The sequence below is a fragment of the Bidens hawaiensis genome, unplaced genomic scaffold (genome assembly GCF_021521415.1).
Source record: "Bidens hawaiensis isolate Kalapana, Puna unplaced genomic scaffold, B.hawaiensis_p1.1 tig00017188_1, whole genome shotgun sequence".
NCBI classification, from domain to species: domain Eukaryota; kingdom Viridiplantae; phylum Streptophyta; class Magnoliopsida; order Asterales; family Asteraceae; genus Bidens; species Bidens hawaiensis.
The window spans coordinates 1,983-29,351 of NW_027492604.1; the positions used below are offsets into that span (position 1 = coordinate 1,983).

Consider the following 27,369-nt stretch of genomic DNA (forward strand, 5'->3'; position numbering starts at 1 on the left):
GTACGATGAATGTCAGCCTTCCTCGTCAAATGCTGTCGATACCCCTGCTGCCTCTACTGAAGAGGAATTCTTCAATCCTTTTCACTCTCAACAGCAATCAACCCATTATTGAGCTACCTTCGAACCTGGAAGACAATCTGCAAGTCAGTGCGGTTCCGACTACGAGAGTTCACAAAAATCACCCTTTGGAGAATGTGATAGGTGATCTGTCCGACGGTGTACAAACAAGACAAAGCTTGAATGAGCACACCTGTGTTTACACAAGCATTAAAGATACTGGAATCATAAACGAATGCTTGTACACCAGCTTCATCAGCCAGATTGAACCAAAGAACTATCAAATGGCTCTCAAGGACAGCTCGTGGGTCGAAGCCATGCAAGAAGAGTTAGCCCAGTTCAAAAAGATGGAGGTATGGAACTTGGTTGCAAAACCGAAGAATGTGCATGTGATTGGCACCAAATGGGTTTTCAAATGCAAGAGAGATGAGAAAGGGATTATTATCAGGAACAAGGCGAGGCTGGTTGTAAAAGGTTTTAATCAGCAAGAGGGGATCGATTACAATGAGGTGTTTGCTCCTGTAGCAAGATTGGAAGCCATTCGTTTGTTTTTAGCATTTGCTGCACATAAGGAGATGAAGGTATTTCAGTTAGACGTGAAGAGTGCGTTCCTTAACGGCAAAGTCGATGAGGTTGTGTACGTTGAGCAACCTCCGGGTTTTCCTGACCCAGACTTTCCTGATCACGTATACAAGCTAAGTAAAGCACTGTATGGGCTACATCAGGCCCCTCGTGCCTGGTACTCAACACTATCCGACTACTTGCTTGAGAATGGTTTTGAAAGGGGAAAGATTGACAGCACACTGTTCTTCAAGAGAAAAGGGAGCGACTTTCTTCTGGTGCAAGTCTACGTGGACGACATCATCTTTGCTGCAATCAAAAGTTCGCCATGTTTCAGGAGTTTGAGGCCGTCATGAAGAAGAGATTTGAAATGAGTGCTATGGGTGAACTAACTTTCTTTTAGGACTGCAGGTTGATCAGAAGAAAGATGGGATGTTCATTCATCAGACTAAGTATGTCCATGATGTTCTCAAACGCTTCAAGATGGAGGACAGCACTCCATTTGATACTCCAGTCTGCGTCAACCATAAATTGGGTGTTGATTCAGACAACGATGCAGACGTGGGACCCAACCCAATATCGGGCAATAATAGTTCTTTAATGTACTTAACTGCTTCTAGACCTGATATTATGTTTGCAGTTTGTCTTTGTGCTCACTTTCAGGCAAACCCAAAGGAATCTCACTTGAAGGGTGCGAAGAGGATATTACGGTATCTCAAGGGCAAACCTAAGCTGGGATTGTGATACACGAAAGGAGGAGACTTGGAGTTGGTCGCCTACACAGATTCTGATTATGGAGGGTGCAATCAGAGTCGGAAGTCAACAACAGGTGGATGTCAGTTTCTTGGAGGTAGATTAGTGTCATGGCAATGCAAGAAGCAGACCTCAGTCGCCATTTCAACATGTGAAGCAAAATACATGGCAGCATCCAACTGCTGCTCCCAGGTTCTTTGGATTCAACAACAGTTGCGCGATTATGGTCTGAATTTCACTCATACTCCTATTTGCATTGATAATACTGCTGCTATCTCAGTAACTAACAATCCCGTAAAGCATAGCAAAACTAAACATATTGACATCCGTCATTTTATACGGGATTGTGCTGAGAAGAAACTGATTGTGCTCGAAAAGGTTGATACGTTAGATAATTTCGCTGACTTGTTCACTAAAGCGTTTGACAAAAATCGTTTTCAAAACCTTGTTGAGCTGAATGGGTGATCAATCCCGAGTAACCGTGTTTTGTGACTTTGATTAAAAAAAAAAAAAAAAAAAAAAAAAAAAAAACGTCACTATCGCTTAGAATTTTGTCGGTTGCCTTAGTTTGAAGGACATATCTTTGGATATGTTTGGTCCTCATTTCTACTTGTAGAATATGAGGATAGCCATTAACCAGATGACTGAAAGTGACCGGGGCGGTTTATGATGGGTTTTTATTCTTTCGCTGAAAATTAGTCGATCATACTTAGTTTAGAAGGGACACATACTTGTATGTGGTCGGTCCAGCTGATCCATTGGATCTTCAGGATAGCCGTTTACCTGAAAACTTCAATTTGATCGGGGCGATTGAAGTTAAAATTTTCTTTGCGGGAGATGAAATTATTTTTCAAGTCTACTACTTCGTAAGAAGTTCATTTACTATGTTTAACAGAAAATTGATCCAACCTTGGAAAGTGATAGATATACTGATTCTGTGTGCTTAACTAGTGAAGTTATTAGGCCTAAAAGACTTTAGAACAGTCATTGTATGTCATGGTAGCTTTTATGGTGCGTAAAAGTAGAAGTGATACTAACTAAATCTACTCGATTTTACGTGGAAACTCCTTAAGAGTTGTGCATGTCTCCATAGATATCTTTTCGTATGATAGGCAGAAAAGCGATTACCCAGTCATACACGAGCCCGTGAGTGTTCTGATTCCCGTGAAGATAGCGTGTCAAGAAACTGCAGTGATCCAGATTCGGGACTTGCAGTTGTTTACTACTCTGAAGTTGTGTAAATACTTAAAAAAAAAAATGTGTGAGTTATTGAGACATTCTAGAGTTCATAATATTAATACTTCTCAATTAAGGTGTAAGAAAGAGAACGGGAAGAAGAGTCTAAAGATCGAAGAGTACTTACTATTTAATCAGACACTACGGGTCGAGGTCAACTCGGGGTGACTTGGGGAAAGCCAAATATGCTTTGAGAATAGATAGGAGGCATCATAATCTCTGAGTTGTTGCCCCACTTAAGTTTTGAGCTTAATTGAACCTAACCCGTATCACAGAAACGATGAAAACCATTCTAAGTCATTTACCTGCTTACAACCTGTTTCTTTATGTCATAATACAGCTGCACACGGATATGTGTGACAGTCACGTAATTAGTATGATTCCTGTTCGGATCTTTTCTAAAACATGGTAGTCCCTATCGAGACTGAAATTTGATCCCGTATACTTTATTTTTAAAATTTTCCTACTTATGTAGTTGTATGGTTTTATATTTGGTTACTTGGTCTTGATCGTATCATTTAACACTTTAAAGGTTGTTTTAAAACTTAATTGCAAATTGTTCAAATTATAGGGTTTGTTTTGAAAATTTTAATACCGGCGAAGTTATGGAATAACTTCGCCTGTAAAATTTTGACCCTATATAAAGGATTTAAAGGTCAGACAGTTCATTATTTCACAAACCAGCGAACTTATACTTTCGTAACCCTAAGCGAAGTTATCGATTATCATCTGTGTTATCATTTTCTCAGTTCTAATCCTTGATTAAAGGTGTGTAGGGTAGTCGATTCATATAATCATTGTCATTAATGTTAATCATCTGTTGTTTCGACCCCGTATCGTGACCTCTGACCTTCGGAACCTTAAACAACCGTTTTTCAAACGTGTTTTCACGTAGTCGTAATCAACTTAAACGTCTAGTTCATCATAAAATCAAGTTTTATGGAGTCCGTAATCTCCAAATTGACACGATTCACGTCGATTGAAAACCTTAACTGATGCCGTTTCATATTCGGCGAAGTTACAGTTTAGACGAAGTTATCCGTAACTTCGCCTGAGGTTCAACTTCGCCTAAAAATTAATTAGGTTACAGTATATGAGGCGATGTTGTGGTTAGGCGAAGTTAATGGCTCTTTTTATTTAACTGTTATCCGGCGAAGTTCAAGTTGCGGCGTAGTTGTTCCCAACTTTGCCCCACCTCTAACTTCGCCTATATAGAATAAATCACAACTTTGCTCATGGTAACAGGCGAACTTGTGATTTGCTTTGAAGTTTATCTAACTTAGCCTGTTTGTTGCAGATATGGCTGCTGTAGCTGGAGCAGGTGGTACAGGCGGTGATGACGGTGGAGATAACCAAACACAGTTCTTCCCGGGTCACAACATGTATATAACATTAGACCCGACGCGAGTGGTGTTGATGATTTCCGCGAAATCATCACATTCTTACTACGCTCGCGTATATTCCACGCGATTACAACAACTCTGTCGATATCTTTGCCAAACATTGAGGATTTTTTGGCAGACCGTGGAGTATGACGGTCGCGTCGAGCCCCCGGTGATGCGCGCAACCGTCAACAATCAGATTGGTTCAGTTCTCATCTGAACAAATCCGGGCGGCTTTACGGTTTGGAGATGAGACTAGGGATGACCCGACAGACTTTGTAGCTCCTTTTCGAGATGGAGCGTTTCTGAGGATGGGATACTCTGGTCCCTTGGGGGATACTTAGAGACGGAAGGGGTTCTTACTCGATCAGTGGCGCTTTCTCATGCATGTCATGATTGTATGCATGTCAGGGAAAAAGGCGGGTACTGATGGCATGGGCGCGACCATGCAGTCGGCGATGACTGCTCTGACTTATAATAAGCGTTACAGCTTTAGTCAGATGGTCTTCTACGAGATCGATCGACAGAGAAGAGCGGTGGCGCGTGAGAGATTTATCATGTATCCAAGATTCATCCAAATGATCTTGAATCATGTTGCTCCAACGATACCTCAGCGCTGCCCAATCAGATACGTTGAAAGTGTGAGCAAACGGATCTTCGCCCAATGCAGATCCTCCAGTGCGAGGAGCAAACCTGAGCTCCGTCCTCGACATACTCCACTTTTTGGGTACTTGATCAACCCGGAGTATGTGCCTGCTCGTGGGGACGAGTTTCGGGACCCGGCACCACAACAGGCAGGAGCACCTCAAGCTATACCTGCTGCTCCTGTTGTGTCACCGGATGAGAATGTAGACCTTGACGCAGAGTTTGGTGGTCAAGGATTCTTTGAAATGGAGAGGGTGGACCCTGAGGAAAATGTGCAATTCTCAGTTGAAAGAGTTTCGAGTGTGCATGTGACTAGGGTAGCTACAACGGTGGCTGACTCTGATTCTGAAGATGAGTTGGCAGAAGCGAGACGAATTTTGGTAACTGAAGAACGAATTCATGGGAAAAGAAAGAGAACTGATGATGACAGCGAGTCAGATTATGAGGAAGAAGTACATCAGTTGGTTCGCAGATCAAGAAGGGAACGGACAGGTGCAGGTTCGGGAGCTGGTGAGAGCTCAAGGGTGGTACGTTTCACTCCACCCGAACTGTCCGGTATGACAATGGTCCCTTCATCATTACAAGTTACAAGGCCAAGCGCCACGAATGTTCCCGTGGTGGCTTCCTCATCTGTATTCGGCCTCCCACCCACTACATTCCAACTTTCGGCTCCTGAGATTGTATCGTTGCCAGCCTCCAACTCTTACTCCAACGGAGGTCGTCGGCAAGATTTATTGAGTCGACGGTTGTAGCGACTGCAGGGTTGTCAGTGACGATACCACATGCGGTTACGTTTACGCCTACTTCTGAGGTCCCGGTTAAAATGGAAATCCCTCCTCAGTACACTCAAGATATATCACATTTGAGGTTTGATTTCGATGCAACCTTATCAGACTCATAACGAATAGCAGCGCTTGAGAGGGTCGTGGCAGAACAATCAAGGGTGAATCTTATCCAGACCCATGCTATTCAGCGCCTTGTTGCAGAGAATCAGATACAATCGTCCCCTGCTGATAGAACATGGCAAAATCATTGATGCTTTGAAGGAGTTCTTGGCATCTCAGGGGGAGACGAGCTGTAAAGGCGATGAGCTGAGGACTAAGAAGCGAAATGATAGAGACGATGATCCCAATGCATCAAAAGGTGCAGGTGGTGAGTTGCCAAGAACTGTACAGGCTCTTGGGACATCCACAACTCAGGGGGAGTCGACAAGTGCAGCTGGTGGTGATGATGTGGTGGTAGTGGATGTTGAGGAGATGGATGATGAGTTTATAGGTGATGATGACGTATTACCAGTTGAAGAGATAGAGAAGATTGGTGCAGAGATAGTTATTGATAATGAGATAGAAGAGGGAGAGATAGTAGAGGAGAATGTGGAGCATGAAATTCCAGATGTTGATAAGACAGATATGGGTAAAGATATGGGAAATGATGAGACAGAATGGGAAGAGCAGCCAAGATGGAAAGAAGGCTATGCTCAGTGGTTTGTAAAAACGAAGAAAACCGGCGGTCCCTACTATGTTTAAGAAGAGTTACAACATTAGAGGCTATGCTGAATCGAGAAAGGGGATCATTTGCTGGATATATGATAAGCAGTTGAGGCTCTTTGTGATTAAAAGGTATGATGGTGTTCAGTACTTCAAAAGGCTGTTGAGATCGTTGAATACATTGCCTGAATGTGAAGTGAAAGACTTAGCCAGATTGGGATTGATAAACAGAAGTGATGATAATATGGCTAGAGTCATCGGGAAGATAGTATGGAAGGAGAGTATAAAGGAAAAGAAGTTCGAGCTGTTGAAACCACAAAAGGGAAAACTTATCGAAGACAAAGATAGAGGTTTGAGAGCAGATGGCAAGCCTTGGATGATTATGAAGTATAAACCGATCCGGTGTTTGAAAGAAGTGCCGATGAAACAAATGCCCAAGGATGTTCTCAAAGATCTAAAGTGGTGGTATGTAGATTGTGAAACAGCTGAAGCAGTAATGGAGGACGAAGATGAACAAGAGCTGCTGAGAGTCTATGATCCGATGCATCTAGTGAACTTGTCTCAAGCTGATCTGCAGGTGCTGAATGAGAAGAAGATATTTTATATTCCTACTTGGAAGGACGAAGCGAAGAAATATCAAAGAATTGTATCAGTTTGTGTACGTGAAGGAGTTCATGCTTAAAGATGAAGATTCAAGATTTTTGAAGATTACTAGACACGTGTTTGAACATAAAGATATGAAGCTACTGCCAAGGGGGAGTCTGTTGGTGCACGATGTCAGTAGTTCAGTATATAGTGTCTTTAATCGAGTCGTTTGGATTTGTGTTTGTATGTAAGCGAAGTTAGCTAACAAGTTCGCTGATATAGGCGAACTTGTTAGATAAGCGAAGTTGTCGTGTTATATAAACATTAGGTTACGGCTTGTTTAGAAAGTGTTATTCATTGTATCGAGTTTACGAGTCCAGTGTTTGTGATTGATATCACGTGTTTTCGGTTGCAATACAACGTGTCTTTGTTTATTGTAACGTGTGTTTGATCGTGTTAACTCGTATCGTCTTCTACGCTCGTAACGTCTTACGTAGGGATTCCGCACCTACGTAGAACGGGATATTCCGTGTAGATCCGGCTGGGAACCTACAATATCACTCCTCAAGCATTATCATATCTTCCTTAGCCTAACATCCCAAACCCGTTTAGGCTAGATCTAGGGTTTTTACATGAATCATACCTACTAACGAGTCCACTAAATCCATTTTTATCTTCAAGTTTACATTTTATGTTATAACAATACCCGATTTGCCTTATTACCAAGTCTTAGGGCAAACCGTTCTTAAAAACATAATCTTTACGTGTAAAGAACGTACCTTTATACGCTTTTAGGCTACGTTTAGCTTCGGTATGCAACAATAGGCTTGTATCTTGCTTGTATAGTCAAGATCTATCAAGATCCAAGCTTGGTTGTTGATATTGAACCTTGTCCAATTTTTAGGGAGAGTTTGTGTGTGTTTTAGAGTGTTTGGCTTAAATGTGTGTGTTTTGAAAGTGTAGGCTATAGTGTAGAGATTGATGAAAATGAAAAGGATTAGGTTTTAAGGGGTATTTATACTCCCTTAAGCCCATGAACTTTAGGTCCATCTTTCCTTTTTGGTTCATAATTAATTTCATCTAATTAGTCTATTCCACCTATCCTTAATATTTTATTATTTCTCTACTACTTCAAGTAATCTTTTCTTCATAAATAATAATAATTTATAAAATATTATTCTTGAAAATTCCGGGATGTTACAATGATGCAGAAACATTTTTATTTTTTAATTTTTTTCGTTTTTTTTTTTCCTATTTTGAGTTGTGATTTTTTTATTATTTTTTTAAATTTATTTTTAAGAGGTTTTTTGTGTGGTCACAAATCCTTCTCACACTTTTTATTTTTATCTCCCTTTGTATTTAACATTACCACACACTCACATATATATATATGTGTGTGTGTGTGTGTGTGTGTGTGTGTGTGTGTGTATAGAAATGTATTCAAATAAAAATAAGGAGCTTCCTAGGAATGGTAAGAACCAATAGATTTTTGACATGTGGCATTATAATCTATGGTTAAACAATTCTAGGAACTATGTCGGTTATAAAGGTGAAAGAGTAATTATAGGAAATTATATCGGTTTTTGGTAATTTCAAATCGTCAACGATTGATTAACATGATTCAATGGCTATGTTTTATTTCTAATCTTCCTATGATTTATTTCCCCACATCCTTATGGTGCACCCTCAATCACGTTATTTTTGTAGGAGAATAAAAAAACCCTTAAAAAAATCAAAAAAATAATTAAAAAAATATAGAAATTAAAAACGAAAAAACAAAAAAAAGTAAAAAAAAAACAAAATGTTTATCTAGCATCCCAGGGTAAAAAAAACTCAAACTTAGTTTAGCCTTCGGGTTTAGTGTATCTTTTAGCGGGTGTATGTTTGTTTAGATGCGGGGAAAGGGGGTAAACACATTTCATTATTATTTTACACGTTAAACAACAAATATCATTAACATTTTACATGTAAAACAACAGTTCATAACAGATTTTACATGTAAAATAACACTTTTAATTAACATTTTACATGTAAAAACAACAAATCTCATTAACGTTTTATATGTAAAACAACATTTTTTTAAGATTTTGCATGTAAAAATTAATATTTTACATTTAAAATAACACTTTTCATTAGCACTTTACACGTAAAACAACAAATTTTATTAACATTTTACATTTAAAACAACAGTTATTTAAGATTTTACATGTAAAAATTAATATTTAACATAAATAATAACACTTTTCATTAACATTTTACTAGACCCCTAAAAACCTTTCTTTAAAAGCTAAACTAAACCTGAAGGCTAAACCGAGATTTTTTTTAAAACGGTGGATGCTAAATTGTATTTTTTTTTTACTTTTTTCGTTTTTAATTATTTTTTCGCCTTTTTTTACCTAGTTTCCTAGATAAATATTTAGTTTTTTTTTTTTTACTTTTTTTAGTTTTTAGTTTTTTTTAATTATTTGTTTGAGGGTTTTTTATCTATTTTAAAAATTATATAATATAGGTGATTAAGGGTGTACCATAAGGATGTGTGAAATTGATCAAGGGTTGGGAATAGAGTTTTCCAGCTCCCCATATTTTTTGGAGTTCCCAATGAACCCTCCCCTATATATATAGGGGAGAGTTATCATAAAAATAAGTAGTTTTCTAGAAAGACTAGATATAAATCATAGCTATCGGATCATGTTAATCAATGTTTGAGATTTAAAATTACCAATAACCGACATAGTTTTCTAGAATTACTCTTTTATCATTATAATATATATATATATATGTATATATATAGTTTGTAGATATATTTACGATGACACCAACGCAAAATGAAAAATCCGGGACGTTACACACATGTTGGATTAGATGCTATATTAGTTATACCGTTGCATAGAGCGGATATCCATACTACTATATATTCTATATATATAAATAGGATATTTACTGGTTGATACAATTTATTCAAAGTTATAGAAGAATAATAACGTATGGTAGTACTTCCAAAAGGCACAATAAAAAATATTTATAACAAGTAGTACAGACAAATAACATTGTGTACATTTATTTATTCATAATACATAAGTTCTTAAAAGTTTCATTACGCGTGCATACACACATATATAGTTTTCAGCTATGATCACTTGAACTTGTTAGAAGAAGCGAACGACTTCTTAAGTTTGTGATCTGCGGTTGGTAATTTGACATTGGTTGCTAAACCTACTGCTTCAAGAAATCTTATTATATACCAGCAAAAGTCGATTTGCCACCATTCTAATCCATGTCGAGCTGAATACTCAAATGCATGGTGATTATTATGCCACCCTTCTCCAAAAGTAAGCAATGCCACCCACCTGAATATAGATAATTTCTAATTATCAATCTAGTATGTAACTACCAAATATAATAATGTAAAATGCTAGTTAAATATGTAAATGAATTATATATTTTCTTGTAAACATACCAATTATTCTTGGAGAGATCACCGGTGTTCCAAGCTTGATTTCCCCATATATGACAAACTGAATTCACTAGAAAAGTCAAATGATATTCTGATATGGTTGAAACTCCCTACAATTTATATCTTGAGCACATCAATTCATTTCAGTAATTGCTACACAAAGTTGAATAGTAGTTAAATAAATGTCTTACCACGACCCATACGAGGTATGTAAATCCACCAAAAACATAAACGAGGACTGCAAAGGCAAATGAATGCAGTAGATATGTTCTTTTAATGAATCTATAAAATGCTTGATTCTTCAAGTCCTCTACGCTTTTACGCTCTTGATACTATACATGATTAGATCTTCAACTCAGCCAAGATAATCATTTAAGTTTTTTCTTAACGTTAGTTTGTAACATGAGCATACAATGTACCTTTTCAAGAATGTAACCGCTATCGAAGAGCCAACCTGAAGAAGCGTGTATCGACTTACTTGTATACGATCAAACGTTCCTCGGGTACGAGTGTGCTATATCACCGATGGTTTTCCGAGATACGAGTTCTTCCACCTACAAAACGAACAGCACCGTGAGCTTACCCCCTCAGAAAGGGACAGAGGGGTCCTCTTTGGGGTAACCCTCCGGTGTGAGAATCAGATATTGTAGGAGAGGATAATCAGGATGTGAAAATGAGTAAAGGACTTAGAATATATTTTCTTGCCTGCCTCAAACTGTGGAGGTGGTGTGGTATTTATAGTATTAGGGTTTCCAATGATTGGGCTCAGACCCAATTAGGACCTTTTTGGCCTCCTCCTATTGCTTCGCGCCACGTGTACCTAGGACACCTGGTGCTTTTTCATTGATTATTCTCTGACCAAGGTATTTCACCTGACCCATGTGCCATCACGCGGTGGCACATGGGCTTTGCTGAGTTGTCCACCCTTCATTGGCAGCTGTCAACATCAGCACATTCTTTATTACTTAAAAGATACCTTCTGGAAGGTTGTATGATGAGTACAATCATGGTTGTCCTTATCCTGATTTGGATTAGACTATTGTCTCATTTGTTGTGTGTCGCTTACGCGCGGCCTTTATGCGCCTATTCCGGGGATGCGCAAGGTCTTCTCTTTATTCTCATACTAAATGTGTGTGTTGTGTGCATATGTGATATGCGCCACGCGCGGATGTTTCATGCGCTTGCGTATAGGTTTTGGCTTTGTGTCTTCATGACATCCTGATTTCAAGCCTCTTGTCTATATCTTGTGGGTTGACCCGCCCCGCTCGATGTTAAGGCGGGTACATACCCCTTCAAGCCCCCCAGTCTAATGTGTGTCTTGTCTCGCGCGAGCGAGGTAAGATAGATATTAGACTTAATAGTTTGCTTTTTCAATAGGGCTTGTTTTTTCTTTTTCTTTTCTTGTACGCGCATTGCGCGAAATTCCATCCCTTTGGTTAAAACGAATCGTCAATGCACGTGGTTGGTTGGTGTTGACATGCATCAGAGATGGAGACGTTATGTGTCAGACCTTTCGTGTGCTCGAGGTGCTACAGTGGCTTTTCACGTCTCCTCATACAGTGTCAGGAACACGTGTCGCGCTTATGTTGACCTACGCCTGCGAGTGGGGGCGCGTGAGCGTAGATCTGATTATTACTTGTTTCTCTCTCTCTCTCCTGGGCCTATAAAACCAAACCTTTTGAACGGTTTTTTCTTCATCTCCACTGTCATTTTTAGAGCTTTTGCCTATCATTTACATTCCGATTAAGAGCTTTCGTCTTTGTCCCTGAATTCCGTGCTTAAAGTAACCATATTGTTCGATTCGCAATTGTATGTCTGATAACCCAGACACCACAATTTCCCCTAGTAAAGGCCGTGTAAAATCAGTGGTTATGTCTACTTTGAAGAAAACCGGCAAGGGTACTCGGGTTGCCGAGGCCTTGTCGGAGGAGGGAGGGAAGAACAAGGAAGTGAAGAGATGGGATGAGATTCCCTGCAAGTTGAAACAACCTGATTTTGATAATCTCGTCGCCTCTCAGGGTTTTCTCCCTGAGTATGGTTGTCTGCTCCCGGCGACCGGGCAAACGGCGGCGGATCCTCCCGCCGGCTATATCTCTTTATATTCTCACTTTTTCACCCACTATAATCTTTGTCTTCCGATGACGAGGTTTATAGGTGCGCTCCTCCAATTTTACGGGATTCATATATCTCAAGTCCATCCCTGTGGATTAGTGCGCATGACTCATTTTGAGTTCATGTGCAAAGCTCAGCGCGAGGAGCCCACCCCTCGGCGCTTTCAATATTTTTATAAGCCGAAAATCCAAGATTCTTGGTTCTCATTCACACCGCGCAGTCAGAAGGTTAAGTGCTGCACTGTTACCATCAAAAGCCTTCATGACTAGGCTGAAAAATTCTTTTATATAAAGGCTGGTGTTATTCCCATTCGGATGATGACGTTCTTAAAAATCCATCTGGCGCGTGGGTTAAAAAATTAACTGCTGAACCATCCCCCGCCAAGAATATTTGAGAGGAAGCGTTGGTGGGGGTTGGTATGAGCAAGAGGTGGACTGACAGTGAGACTGAGCCTGTCATCCATGTTGATGGCTCAGGTGGGTTGTTTGTTCATTGCATTAATTTTGCGCGAGTATAATTCATTTTGCTGATATCACTTGTCTTGTTTTATACAGAAAGCAAGGAATACATCCACGCCGTCTATGACGAGCATACAGAAGGTGGCTCTGTCGCCCTGAACGCTGGGGAAGTTGCTTTCCCTGATCGCTTCGATGATATGTTCATCCCTGTCGACTTAGAATTTTGCTTTGACAGCGATGCGCCTAGTAAGCCCTTGTATTTGTGTTTAGGCCCTTAGAATACCAAATTTGGTTTTAACATTTCTGTTGCGCGTATTGTAGATGCGCTCGCTAATTATGAGTTGGAGGCTGTGGAAGAGGGAGGGGAGGAGGCAGAAGCTGAAACGCAAAAACTCAAGCGCAAGGCTAAAGGCAAAACTGGCGCAGGGGCCAGTAAAAAAACAGAAAAAAGATGATGCCTCTGTTGCCCAGAATCTTCCTCCTACTCAAGTGAAGGGACTTGAGAAAACCAAGGGTTTTACTTCCAAGTTTTCCTCGTCTTCTTTGCCTCAAGGTATGGGCAATCCTCCAGTCCACACGAGGTATGGTGCTGCCACCTCATCTCTGCGCGCGGCGGACAAGGGAAGCGGTGCTGCGCCTGCTGTTTCGTCCTCTCCAACAGGTATACTTTGTTTATATTTTGTGGTTTTATGAGCGTGATTCCGATAGAGTTATTAATGAAGCTTTGTTCACTCAAATGTTTGTAGAGCCGGCAACGTTGGTGGCTCAACCTCAGGCGCAGCAAGGTGCCAAGGCTATGCCGAAGGTTGTTTTGAAGTCCTCTGTTTTGCCCTCAAAAAGGGGGAAAATGGACTTCATGGCGATGCTTAATTCGCGGACTGCGGTGCGCCAAGGTATTTATTGCGCTTTGATTGTCTGATTTTTTTCTTTAGTTCAAGTCATGAATCATTTCTCCTTGTTGGTTTTTTCATAGGAATTATAGCTGGCACACAAGCTGCTGGTGGCACTGCTAGCGCTGGCGCCGTTAGTTCTGCTCCTGCTCCAACAAGTATTGAATCTCCCCTCATTGGGATCACTAAGGAGCAGGAGACTATTTTTCGCGCTGCTCTAACAGTGTCAAGACCTCCCTCACCTCCTCCTGCGCGCAGCCCTCCTCGTGAGACTATTTTTGATTCTTCCAAGTCGCAAGAGAAGAGACCTGTTATAGAGGATGATGAGAAGGTTAATTTTGAAAATTCTGATGGTGGCCCGCGTAAGCCCTATAGCGCCACGAAATTTCGTGGCGCGGCCTTTTTCTCATGGGGCAGGCAGGAGCTCATCAGCTGGCGCTAATCTTTCTGCCAGTTCTCCTCAGGTATAAGTTTATTTTGCTCCGCTGTGCAGACTTCCAAATTAGTGTTTAGATAACTAAAACGTTTCTTTGCGTTGCTTTGTGTTTGTAGGGAGCCGATCACATATACCGCCCGAGCTGGAGTATCACTGAAGAGAGCTCATTCCAATCCTTGGGCGTATGTGAAGACTTTTGGGCTCACTCTGTTCCTCCAGCTGAAAGGAGGTTTCAAGAGGACCGCGCTCCGCGTGGATTTGCTTAATGACCACCTTTTTGCTGGGTCCTGCGTTTTTTGCTGCCTCCCAAGAGCTTCGCAATGATTATATAAAGGTAAGTGATGCCCTTGCGGAGGCCAAGCAAGAGGCTAAGATTTCTGCTTGGAATATTTCTGATGCCCGAGAGAAAGCTGAGAAACTCCAAGCAGAACTTAGCGAGAACCGGGCAAGTTCCAACGCTGCTTTTATGAAGCGCGGGCTTGAGCTGCAAGCTGCGCGGGAGAAACTGCAAGTGGCAGAGGCAGATGCGGCCAAGTACGCGCGTCGAGCGCGTGACCTGGAGTTGGCAGTGGAGGCGCATGACCAAACTATTGCGCAGGTTAATACTGAAAAATCTTTATTGGAGAGTGAGGTTGCGCGCTTGAAGAAAGAGCTCGATGCTGCGCGAGCGGAAAAGAATGAAGCCTTGGCGGCAGCAGCGTCTGACAAAGAAGAGCTAAAACAAGCCAAGGAAACTGTTAAGTTGTTAAACTCTCAAATCCCTGCTCTTGAGACGTCTGTTTCTTCCCTCGCGCAGGACCGTCAATGGCTGATTTCACAGGGTGTGACTCGTTGCGCTTATGCCATGAAATACTCAGACGAGTTTCAGACCCTTGTGATGGACTGTAATGCGGCGTCGCGCTTGGTGGGTCGGGCTGAGGGGTTTAAGGATGGTTATGAATATGGCATGCTAAAGAAGAATCCATCTGACTACCCTTATCAGCTCGACGCTGTCTTCGCTGACATGGCTGAGGTGGGGGAGAAGTACTTGAATACTCCAATTCCCATCCTTGAGCAGGTATTTTAACCTTAATGAGTTTACCTGACTTATTTTCATAATTTTTTGTACTTATACTGTTCCTTGTGACTTGCAGATAACCGCGCTTGCTGACCAGCCCGATCTTGGCGCTTTAAAGAAATTACTTGATGAATGTGAAGGGACTGGTGGCAATGATGATGGCGCGGGCAACGCTACCTCTGCCAGCGGCTCTGGCGTGGCCAAAGGACCTACTCCTGACGCTATCATGACAGAAGACGACTATATTCAAGATGAACAGCTTGATTATGGTAAGTTTGGAGATGACGAGGAGCGGGTTGCGCCAGATGCTGAGGAGGAAATAATGATGAGGAAGATGAAGAGGCTGATATTAACATAGAGACTTGAAAAGCCCTTCTTGTTTTTTTTTTTTTTTTGTTTGTAGTTTTTACCTCATCATTTGTAAATTTGTAAACTTCTATGTTTCGGAATGAAATTTTGTTTTTCCCTTATTCGCATCTTGCGCATTCCCAATTCATCTCTTTATATTGCATGTGTGTGCTTGTTGAATATAAGGTATGCTTACACATTGAAACTTGAACAAGGTTGTAAGGAAATTATTTTTACTTAATCCTTAACAGTTGTCATATTTCAAGTTATTTTGCGATATTCTGAATATGCTGACACGTGCCTTGGCATTTCATTATTCCTCTTTTGCGCGACGTTATCGTGCATTTATTATAGGGAATTATGAATGAGTTTTTTAGCCTTTACGTGTCAGTATGTGTTACTCTGCCTATATCCATTATAATCCTATGCGCGGCCCCGACTTGAGACCTTAACAACTATGCTTTGGCATGTGCTTTGCCTTAGTTGTGCTTAGGTATTTTTATGGTCCAGCTGCGCAATACGTAGGATGGATGCTATGAGTAATTTGAGCTAAGGCTCATATTATTGGGCTAAGGCCCTGACGTTTTAGAGTTAAAACTCGTTAACGCGTCTGAGCTTGAAGCTCGCGCATGTATGTTTTACTTCGTTTTATTTTTAGTTTGATGTCAATACAATGTTGTCATATTGCTCAAAATTAATAAAGGGAAGTGTGAAACATGTATGCAAAAGGTAATAGAACGCATAGAGCGTATCATTATTTATAATGGCTTAAAAGCCTTGATTACAAACTTGACAACTTTTACATGAAGCATTTTCTAAGTTGTGCTGCGTTCCATGTGCGCGGGATCTTCTTTCCATTTAAATCTTTTAAAGCGTATGCGCCTTTTCCCAATTCTTCCGAGACTTGATAAGGTCCCTCCCAGTTGGGAGACATCTTTCCCGGGGGTATTGCGCGACTAGCTTCATTGTTCCGAAGGACAAAATCATTATTCTTGAAGTGGCATACTTTCACGCGCTGATTTGTAGTATTTTTCTAGCTTTTACATGTATTTGGCTTCACTGATGATAGCCGCCTCTCTGCGTCCCTCAAGTAAATTGAGATCCAACCTCCTTTCTTGCTCGCTATCCGTCTTACTCATCATGAGCACTCTATAGGATGGGCATCCAATCTCTGCTGGAATCATAGCCTCCGTTCCATAGGTTAGGCTGAACGGGGACTCGCCATTGCTGGTTTTGCTTAATGTCCTGTGCGCCCACAAGACATTAGGTAACTCCTAGACCCATGCATGGGACTCTCCCTCCAACCTTTTCTTCAGCCCATTCAGCAAGCTTTGGTTCGCGCGTTCCACTTGGCCATTCCCTTGAGGGTGGTATACTGAAGTGAAGACCTGATTGATGTGCAATTCCTTGAACCAACTGGATATCTTTCTGTCAGTGAATTGTTTGGCATTGTCGCTCACGATTTCCATGGGCAGGCCAAAACGGCATACGATGTGACTCCATATAAATTGCTTCATTGCCTCGGCTATGATTTTTGCCAGTGGCTTGGCTTCAACCCATTTTATGAAATAGTCTACTGCCACTACCAAAAACTTTACTCGCCCTGGCGCTTGTGGTAAGGGACCCACAATATCGATTGCCCACTTGTGGAAAGGCCATGCAGAGGTCACCGGAATCAAGTTGTTCTTTGGCCGCATGGTATTTAGCGCATAGCTCTGACACGCTTTGCATTTTTGGATCTCTTTTAACGCGTCCAAGTACATGCCTGGCCAATAGTAACCTGTGTTCATTGCCTTGGTGATCACCATGCGCGGGCCAGCATGTATTCCACAGATTCCTTCGTGTATCTCTCTGATCACATAGCTTGCTTCCTCAGCGTCTAGGCATTTCATGAGTGGTCCAAGATAAGAGCGTAGATATAACGTACCATCGAGCATTTCGTAGTTCTGCGACTTGTGTCTTATCTTCCTCGCCTGTGCGCGATCGTTTGGTACCTTTCCCTCCTTCAAGAATTCCATTATTGGAGTTATCCATGATGAAGGTGTTGTATGAATTACAAGAACAGACTTCGCTCCCACTGACGGGTTGCTCATTACTTCCACCCTGACATCTTTGCCAAAATGATCGAAGCTGGTTGATGCCATCTTGCTTAGCGCGTCGGCAGACTTATTTTCACTGCGCGAAATGTGTATGATTCTGAAAAAGTCAAATTGTTCGGTGAGTTTCTTCGCCTGCTCTAGATACAGAGGCATGGTGTTCTCCTTGGCATCAAAAAGGCCATTGACTTATGCTGCTACCAGGTATGAATCTACATGAGCCTCTAGCTTTTTAACTCCGAACTTGTGCGCGATGCACAAACCAGCCAGCAGGGCTTCATACTCAGCTTCATTGTTGGTACTCTTGAAATCCAACCTGATTGCGTAAGTATACTCATGATTTTCTGGATCCACCAGTTTGAGGCCTGCGCCGGACCCTTCGTTGTTTGAAGCTCCATCAGTGAATAATCTCCAAACGTTTTCTTCATTATTGGCTTGCGGAGGGTCTACTTCGCGCTGAGCCTCTTCGACTTTTCCTTTAGGGATTTCTGCGATGAAATCAACTAAGACTTGTCCCTTGATTGCTGGACGAGGCTTATAGGTGATCGTGTGCTCCCCTAATTCCAGCGCCCATTTTGTCAGCCTTCCTGAGAGCGCGGGTCGTCGCAAGACTTGCTGGATGTTGTAATCAGTCAGGACTTCAATAGGATGACCATTGAAATAACTGTGAAGCTTGCGCGACGCATGCGTTAGTGATAAAACTAACTTTTCTATGATGGTGTAGCGCGTCTCAGGATCTGTCAGCACCCGACTTACATAATAAATTGGTGTTTGGATTCCCTTGCGATCCACCAATAATACTGCGCCAATGGCGCGCTCTCCTGCGGACGGGTACAACGTTAAAGTTTCACCAGGTAGTGGAGCTGTGAGCGCAGGCAGATTTATCAGACATTCTTTTATCTCACTGAAAGCTTGCTCGGCCTCAGGCGTCCACTTGAATTGGCTTTTCTTTAAGCAATTTCTCAATGTGTTAATGAATGGGGTAGATTTGCTTGCATGGTTTGCTAGGAACCTGTTAATTGATACCAATCTACCATTCAACTTTTGAACTTCCTTTATGGTGGATGGTGAGGGCATGCCGAGGATAGCCTCCACCTTCTCTGGGTTCACCTTGAAACCATCCTTGGTGACCATTACGCCGAGAAATTTCCCTTCTTCCACGCCGAATGTGCATTTGCTCGGGTTGAGCTTCATGTTTACTTCCTTTAGGCGCCGAAGGGTTTCTTCGATGTCTTTGAGCATTTGTTTTTCCTCCCTGCTTTTAATCACCAAATCATCCACGTAGACTTCTAAGTTTTTTCCAATCTGCTCGTTGAAAATTGCATCCATGAGTCTTTGGTAAGTGGCTCCTGCATTCTTCAAACCAAAGGGCATTTTTGTGTAACAGAAAACACCCTTGTCAGTTCTGAAAGTAGTCTTGTCTTCATCCTGTGGTGCCATTTGAATTTGGTGATAGCCCTTATAGGCATCCAGGAAACATTTGAGCTTAAATGGCACCACAGAGTCCACCTTCATGTCAATGTTTGGGAGGGGGTAACAATCTTTTGGACACGCCTTGTTGAGGTCCTTGAAATCAATGCACATTCTCCATGACCCATTGCTCTTCTTTACCATCACAGGATTGGCTACCCATGTTTGATATCGTATTGGGCGAATGATATTCGCGCGCAGTAGATATTCTACTTGCTCATTCATGGCCTCTGTCTTCTCGTCTCCCATGACTCTTTTCTTTTGAGCAATTGGCTCCACGGACTTGAATGTGTTGAGAGAGTGCTGCGCCAGGTCTCGCGGAACCCCAGTCATATCAGAATGTTGCCACGCGAAGACTGACATATACGTTGTGAGCAATCTTTTCATTCTCACTCTTGTGTCATCTGATATCGTAGCTCCGATTGTGATTGTTTGTTCTGGGAATTTTGGGTTGAGAATCCATTCCTCTGGCGCGTTGTTTGCCACTGGAAGCTTCATTCTCCCCTCTCGAGGTATACTTATTACTGCGCATAAATGATCTCGGTACACAAATGTTACTCCTGTTGGTGTTGGGAACCCCAATGCGCCATGCGCTGGTGACGGTATGGCGTTGAATTGGGCAATCGTTCCTCTACCCAAGATCATACTATGGCATGAAGTGGTGGGCAAGACCAGGAAGTTGACAATTTCAGCTCGCTTGTGCTTCTCATCCCCCATAGTTAGTTCGAATTGTATCTGACCTAGGAGATGAATAATTTCGTTTGAGACACCCGAGATTGGTGCACTCACAACTTCGAGCCTTGCTTGGTCTGCTGGATCCAACTTCCTGAAACATTGCTCATACATGATGTCTGACTCACTACCGGTGTCCACCAGGACTCTTGACACCTCATAATGGGCGATGTGTGTAGTGATGACTAGAGGACTGCTGATAGACGGGCCTCCTCTGATTCTTGGAAAAATTACTTGTTGCTCGCGCCAATCCCCTTGGATTTGCGCGCTTCTCTTCCTCGATCCTTGCCCTTGCCTTCTTCCTTCAACTACAGAGATTCTTTTGAATTTTTTACTGGCTGAGGCTCCGTCTGGTTGTTCGTTCTCTGGTCTTGTATTTTTTACCAGGTGAGCCAACTTGCCTGATTTCACATCTTTTTCGATCGCATCCTTCAAATAATGGCATGCATCGGTGTTATGCCATGTGAATTTGTGAAACTCACAATATTTGCCACTGTTCGGTGGTCCCTTATGGAGTAATGGCCTGGGATTTTTAAACTGGACATTCTCTGTGCTTAACACTTGTGAAGGCGTTTTGGTGAGGGGAGTCCATATTCTTGGTAGAGGTCTGTTAGGCTCTCTGCCGCCTTCCTTCTTGTCACCTTCTCCGCGATTAAGAATGTCTTTTTGGGGTTGGGGTGAACTTTGTTGCGCTTGCTTTTCTGCAGGAGAATAATTGGTTTGTTGCAACCTGGACCATACGGAGTTTTGTTTGCCCCTCCTTTCCTTGTTGCGTGGTGCTTCTGTTTGATGCCCTTTATCTCTTGCTCTGTCTTGGGCAATTTGTTTTTCATTTCGCGCGAAGACTCACGATGCTTCCATAAGCTTAGCCCAAGTGGTTGGCATGCCTTCTCTGCTCACGAGAGCTCTGCGGAGTTGATCACTGCGCGCACCTTGTATAAAGGTCGGAAGCCTAATAATATCCCACGTGGCCACGCGCCAAACATAAAGGTCGGGAGCCTAATAATATCCCACATGGCCACGCGCCAAACATAAAGGTCGGGAGCCTAATAATATCCCACATGGCCACGCGCCAAACATAAAGGTCGGGAGCCTAATAATATCCCAAACGGCCACGCGCCAACGTAGGTTGGGCACACCTCATAATTGGCCCGAGGATGGGAACCTTGTAATACATCCACTTTTAGTTGATAGGTTTTTGCAGGTTCGGCTACGAGTCGCACAAGCACCTATGACATTATTATTATTATCTGGCCGTTTGTGCCTCCATTATTATTTTGAAAACAAGTTGGGATAGTCATCCTGCGTAGAAGAGGCCCTTGTGGGCCAGTCATTATCATCATATTATAGCTCAGAAGCCGCAACTCGCGCATGCTCCATTATTTTATAGCTCGTAAGTCGCCTCGCGCGCAAGCTTCATTATTTTTATAGCTCGTAAGCTGCCTCGCGCGCAAGTTGCATTACATTATTATCGAGATGCGCACTCTATCTTTTATCAGGCCCCGCGCCACTATTGTTATGATGCGTGCTATATCTTATCCATGCCAGTGCACCATTATTATCATAAGGACCACAACATGTCACCATCATGGAGAAAACCTCTCAAAACTAAAAGACAATAAAGACAAGGCCGAAGAAAGGGGAAAAACCGCCTCATATCCTAACACACCTTATGAAGTCCAGCACTCCACCTAAACGCTTGCACGCCTATGAGCAACACTGGACTTGAAGGGCTTGTAGGGGTATGGTACTAAACCTGGCTTACGACCTTAATTTATTATGTCTGGCTTATTTTATTATATGGACTAATACAATATTATTGGGCTGAGGGAGTTTTGTGGAGGTAACCCTAACTGGGCTAGGCCCATTAGGGTACCATGATGGTGGCCATGAGGCTCCCTATATAAGGAGGTCTCCACCTCCTTATTAAGGGTTGCGGTTCTCAATAAGAGCCACCACCATAACCATTTTTGTGTCTGTAAACAAGAGATCCTCGAGATTTCTTAGCAGTCACCTCCACACCCCCGGAAACCATTGCAGGTCTGAGCGGATGAGAGCGAGATTTGGTTACATCATCCCGTAGAAGACGATCCGAACTATGCCTGGTACGTTTCGTGTTTCTTCACAACCCATATGACTAAACCAGACTCCGAAGGTTGGGGAATGTGGATCTTTCTCGGAATCAACATACTGATGGTGATATCTATGCATGCTTACCCAAAATATGGGATCCCTCTATATACATATATGAGTGAAAATAGGTTAACATAAGAGCGTTGATGCTGGTGACATAGTAAACTGTCAAACATAAGTATACTAAATGTAGCGTTTGGTAAATTACCTACACAAGAGAAAAATAAGATTTGGAATGCATTCGTTCCTTTAATAGAAACAATCTTTTGTTTTTCTTAAAAGGATTTTAAAACACAGGGTTAATATATTTGAGTAAACTTTAAGACTTGTTAGTAGTTTTATGGAACAGTGCAGCTAAATCACAGTTTAGTGACAATTTCTCTTAATGTCACTCTACGTTGAGGACAAGTTCAGTTGATTGCCGCGGGTAAGCAATACATGCATGAAACATGAAAGAAAAAATTAAAAAGAACCTGCAAAGCTAGGACTCCAAGATAAGCAAAGGTGTACTCAAGCCACTTGGGCAGCTTGAGACTGTGATGTGCTAGGTTACGGTGATACGACAAAGTTATGCCAAAGAGCCCACGCAACACATAGTTGGCAACGCATGCCCAGAATGAACCCCAAGTAAATGTAAACGGTGCGAAAAGGGCGAGCAAATGAAGAGCTAACATTCCTACAGCCACTTGGATATCAACAGTCCTCCATGTACGACCCATTAAAAGGTTTCTCTTTCTTGTAACCATCACATCTGATAGAGGTATTTTTCCATATTCAAAGGCCTCTATACCTTCCAAAACTGTGATCAAATTTTTCATTTTCTAATGGTGAGAAAAATGTGTGTAGGATTTGATAGTTTTTATAAATGCTTAGAGTACAAATTTTTATAAAGAGGGTAGTTGAAATCTGTTAACAAACGTGTCATGTCCCAAGCACTTTGGGTCTCATTATCATTTAATACAATTTTTTTACTAAATTTTATATATATATACACACACGTTTAAACTTATTGAGTGAATAGTGCTTTTTTTTCTTTTACATTTTGTGATCAGTTTGTGATGAGCCAAGCTGTTCGCGAGCTATTTGAGATCGGCTCGTTCAAAAGCTTGAACGAGCCGACCTTAATCGAGCCCGAGCTTCACTTATCGAGCTCGAGCCGGCTCGCGAGCCTAAACGAGCCTGCAATTTATATTTTTGAAATATATATTTAATAATTATTAATATATATATATATATATATATAGTGTTATAAAAAATAAATAAAGATAACTAAATAATATATATTATTTTATACAGAAAATTATAATATAAAAAAATATATTTATATTATTTAAAAAATAACTTATAAATGGTAAACGAACCGAGCCCGAGCCGAGCTCGAGCTTGAAAATCTACTCACGAGCCGAGCTCGAGCTTTGGAAATAGAGCTCGAAACGAGCCGAGCTCGAACTCGAGCTCGGCTCGTAAGTTAAACGAGCCGAGCTCGTGCCTGGTCAGGCTCGGGATCGACTCGGCTCGTTTGCACCCCTACTGACGACTGCTAGCGAGCGTGTGAGGATAGTTGGTAAAATACATAATAACATATGGTTCATGTCAATTTGTCTTCTCATTCACACATAAATGTGCATATAATAAACATCATCGCTTATGAAAGTTGAAAACCAAAAAATATACATGTGAAACTTTTATCCTAAACGTCTAATAAATCAAAGTTTGTAAATATAACAAATATATATGCAAAGAATGGTGACAAAAGTCTAGTGAAATAAAGTTTGTAATAAAGATATGTGATATTTGGTGACAAAAGTCTAATTCAATAGAGTTTGTGCATAAACTTAAGGGGCAGAAGGTATATTTACGAAAAGTATGTGGCAAAAGTTTGAAAAGGACAACTTCATAAGTTGCCATATAATATATATATATATATATATATATATATATATATACTAGATGGGTGACCGTGTGATGCGACAGGTGTTTGAACGCATACCATATTAATCATGTAACAATCATCAGTGTTCATGGTTTGTTTTATGCTAGTACGCTTTAGTGTGACAGATGCTAAAAGTTAAATTGAGAAGTCAGTTATTCTTTGTATTTAGTTCATTATGAAACTAGAATATTGTTTAGGGGTTAAAATGACACATGTTGGTAAGTGTATGTGGTCATACGCTTGAGTATGGCTCCATACGCTTAAAACTCATGCAAACTCAGCGAATGGGTTACAAGTGAGCCGTATGGACTTGCAAGGTAAGCGTATGGCTAGGAATAGTATGAATAGTGCATTTGTTAGGTATTCAAGAGCAACCACTTTTACAGACACAACGTTTATACTGTTACTCTGCCGAAATTTATAATCGAGCTTCAACACGTTATTATTTACATCTCGTGTATGTACTCGGTCATTTTCTCTCATCAATTAGCTTCGTAAACACCATTCCGCATGTTTACGGTGAAAACGTATAATCAAATCGTGTATTCGGATCCGTATCGGGACCTACAGTTCAAAACTTTGAAACCGTTTAAACCGGTCATTGGTTTGGTTTCACGGTTGGTTTTTTTACTTTTGGTCGTTTCAAAATTTTCAAACGGTAGCGAACGGTTTGGTTCAAAGTTTATACCGGAAATCGGCCATATAAAACCATACCAGAATGTAAATTTTGAATGCATTTTAATCTTTTATTTAGTATTAGGTAAATATCTAAGATATAGTTATAATATAATTGGACAAAGTCTTGTTAATAAAAGCAAACTATTATAACTTTAATAATTTAACCTAATTTCAATTTCAGTATGACTTCGTAATCTTTGTTATTGTTTGCCTCATGGGTCATTCATTAAAAACCATCAATATTTCATTTCAGTCTCAAATAACGAGGGATATGTAAAAATCATGTCCGATTACGCCTATTCTAATCAGAGTATTAACGATTGGGCTCACATGTTTAACTTAAAAACTATCAAAACCAACATTTTACGTAACATATTATTTTTTAATTAAAAAATTATAACAATATCGTACTCAAATTAAAGAGAATAAAATGTTTGCTTCTATGGTGTAATTGTTTTACACAAATATTAACGTATTAAAAAATTATTCATCATCATCGTACTCAGTATATCCCACCAATAGCAATGCTATAGTAGGGTCTGAGGTGGGTAAGATGTAGACAGCCTTACCTCTATCCCATAGGGATAGAGAGGCTGCTTCCGGTGAGACCCCCGGCTCGATAGTAGTTTTGCATCAAGCCTTGGACATAAGGCACATAGCACTCAATCATCGGGACACCGGCTGATTGGTGCATGTGCCATTGTCTTTTGGCTATAAACGCCACCACATGATGCCTGATTAACCTTCCACCACTTTTAACGTTATTTTCACGAGATTAGTATAATAACGTCAAAATTAGAGCAATTTTACTTTTGCCCACCCGAGGGTTCACACATATATACATTATATGCGCGCACCGCAAGCAGGGCGTAGTTTTAAAAAATTATGTTCGTTTAAAAGTTGCGTTGGAAGTTGGTTTAAAATTGAAAATAAAAATATAATATTGTTAAAGATGAGGGACAAACTTATAGGTTCGTGAATTGTGTTTACGATACAAGTTTATCCATTTTACGCATGTACTTTCTGCATTAGGATTTATAAAACTCTTAAAATCAAGTGCCTTGATTTACCCTTTTCTCGTCTATTATATACGGTATAAATATATTATCCATGTTCCTGTTCATAATTTTTGTTTGATCTACCTCAGTCAATTCATTTTATGCAAATGTTTATGATCATGTACACTTAATGGTACGCCGCAAGGGATTTTTTTGACACGTTTGGTATTGTTTTATTTCCTAACTATGGAAATGGATTCATACAACTTCCAAAAATATTGGAAAGGCGTCATACCTTCGACTGCTGAAACCAGTTGTAAAAATTAATGGTAGTGATTGAGATTATGATTACTATTCGGGGTCCAGTTAAACTAACCACAAAGTTATTAGATTCATGTTAAATATAGATTTTTCTATAGAATAATGAATCATAATGAAAATTTTAGGCCAGCTTGACAAGCCTCTTGCTCTGAGGTGCAAAGATCAAGATATCTTTTTTATGACTTCCCTTCCACTTAGCGATCCCGGCCCAGAAAAGTGACCGACCAAGGCCCTCTTGATGAATGAAAGAAAGGCTTTAGGAGCCCTGTAAGCCCACACCTGTGTAGAGTGGATCGTTCAACACCTGCGGCACAAACCCATTTTTGACCTATTGGTCCTAGTATCATAGGCGACCGAACGGCCGCCCCCTAATTACTAGACCTTTTAATATGCAATTATTAGGTATGTATTATAAATATATATTATTGTGATCATTAATACCTAGTATAAATTAAGTTTTTTCTTTAATTTATCTTCTCCAATATATACATCGCATTGTATCCTATTTTAATACACACATGTTAATGAAAATTTTCACTTTCTCCCTACATGTCCACTTCTTCTTATTGTTTTGCTATTAAGCTAGTTTCACAACAATATGTTATTATTAAATTAAATTGGTTTTAAAACATCTCAACTATGCCCTATTAGTAAAAAACAGTCATAACTTAACACTTGATTGGTTGCAGTCCCAACTAAAGATGTATTTGTGTACAATGATCCTCGACTAACAGAACCTTAACACTGTTAGTTATAGGTCGTCGGGAAAACATTTTTAGCCAGAAAACTTTCATTTTTTGTTCTTGCAAAACTCAATCTTTTCGACACAACCCTCGTTGTAATCGTAGATCAAACCTTTATGAATATTTTTCTAGTGAAATCCCGGTTATTGAAAGTCGCCGGAACCCTAGTACCAATGTTGTAAAATTAGGTATACAAGGCCAAGTACTCCTCGAGTACTCGGTACAAGGTATGATGGCGGGGGAGTTTCTTTAACTCCGCCTAGTTATTAAGGGACGAACATAGGTGATCAACTTTAGCTACAATCATATCTAGTTGGTCAACTTTGGCCGATTTTGACTTAAAAAATAAAATATAATTCCTATTTCTATAATTTAAAACAGAAATATCACTATTTTACTAATGATTAGCACATCTTTGAATAATTTAGTATTAAAATTGTATTTATCTTATCTATATTGATATTCACTTATTTTGTTATAAATATTGGTAAACTTTTGATAATTGACATATATATAATATCTAAAACTTAATTTTCTTTATATTTACCATTCTAAGTACTCCCCGAGTACTCCGAGTACACCCAACTTCCCAGTCGGCCGCCTAAGGTCTGCCTAGCGACTTTTGCAACCATGCATAGAACCACTTTCGAAGTCAATTAGCGGTGCTCAAGTGGTGGTGGTAATTGGTTGCTGGCGAGTCAGATGGCGGCGGTAGTGTTCAGGTTGAGTTTTCCAATGAAAAATGTGAGTTTTCAGGCAACGTTGTTTTTCCGACGACCTGCAACTAACGGCGTTAGGTTTTGT

General features: G+C 40.7%; 1 pseudogene across 1 annotated transcript; it reads right to left on the reverse strand.

Moving 5' to 3' along the window:
• Positions 1-9,808: 9,808 nt before the first annotated feature.
• On the reverse strand, positions 9,809-22,710 carry LOC143553404 (acyl-CoA C20 Delta5-desaturase-like; annotated as a pseudogene). The gene is made up of 5 exons (XR_013138829.1): positions 22,366-22,710; positions 21,889-21,994; positions 10,352-10,614; positions 10,164-10,270; positions 9,809-10,053 (listed from the first exon to the last, which is right to left on the reverse strand). The product of XR_013138829.1 is annotated as an acyl-CoA C20 Delta5-desaturase-like (transcript).
• Positions 22,711-27,369: the final 4,659 nt, after the last annotated feature.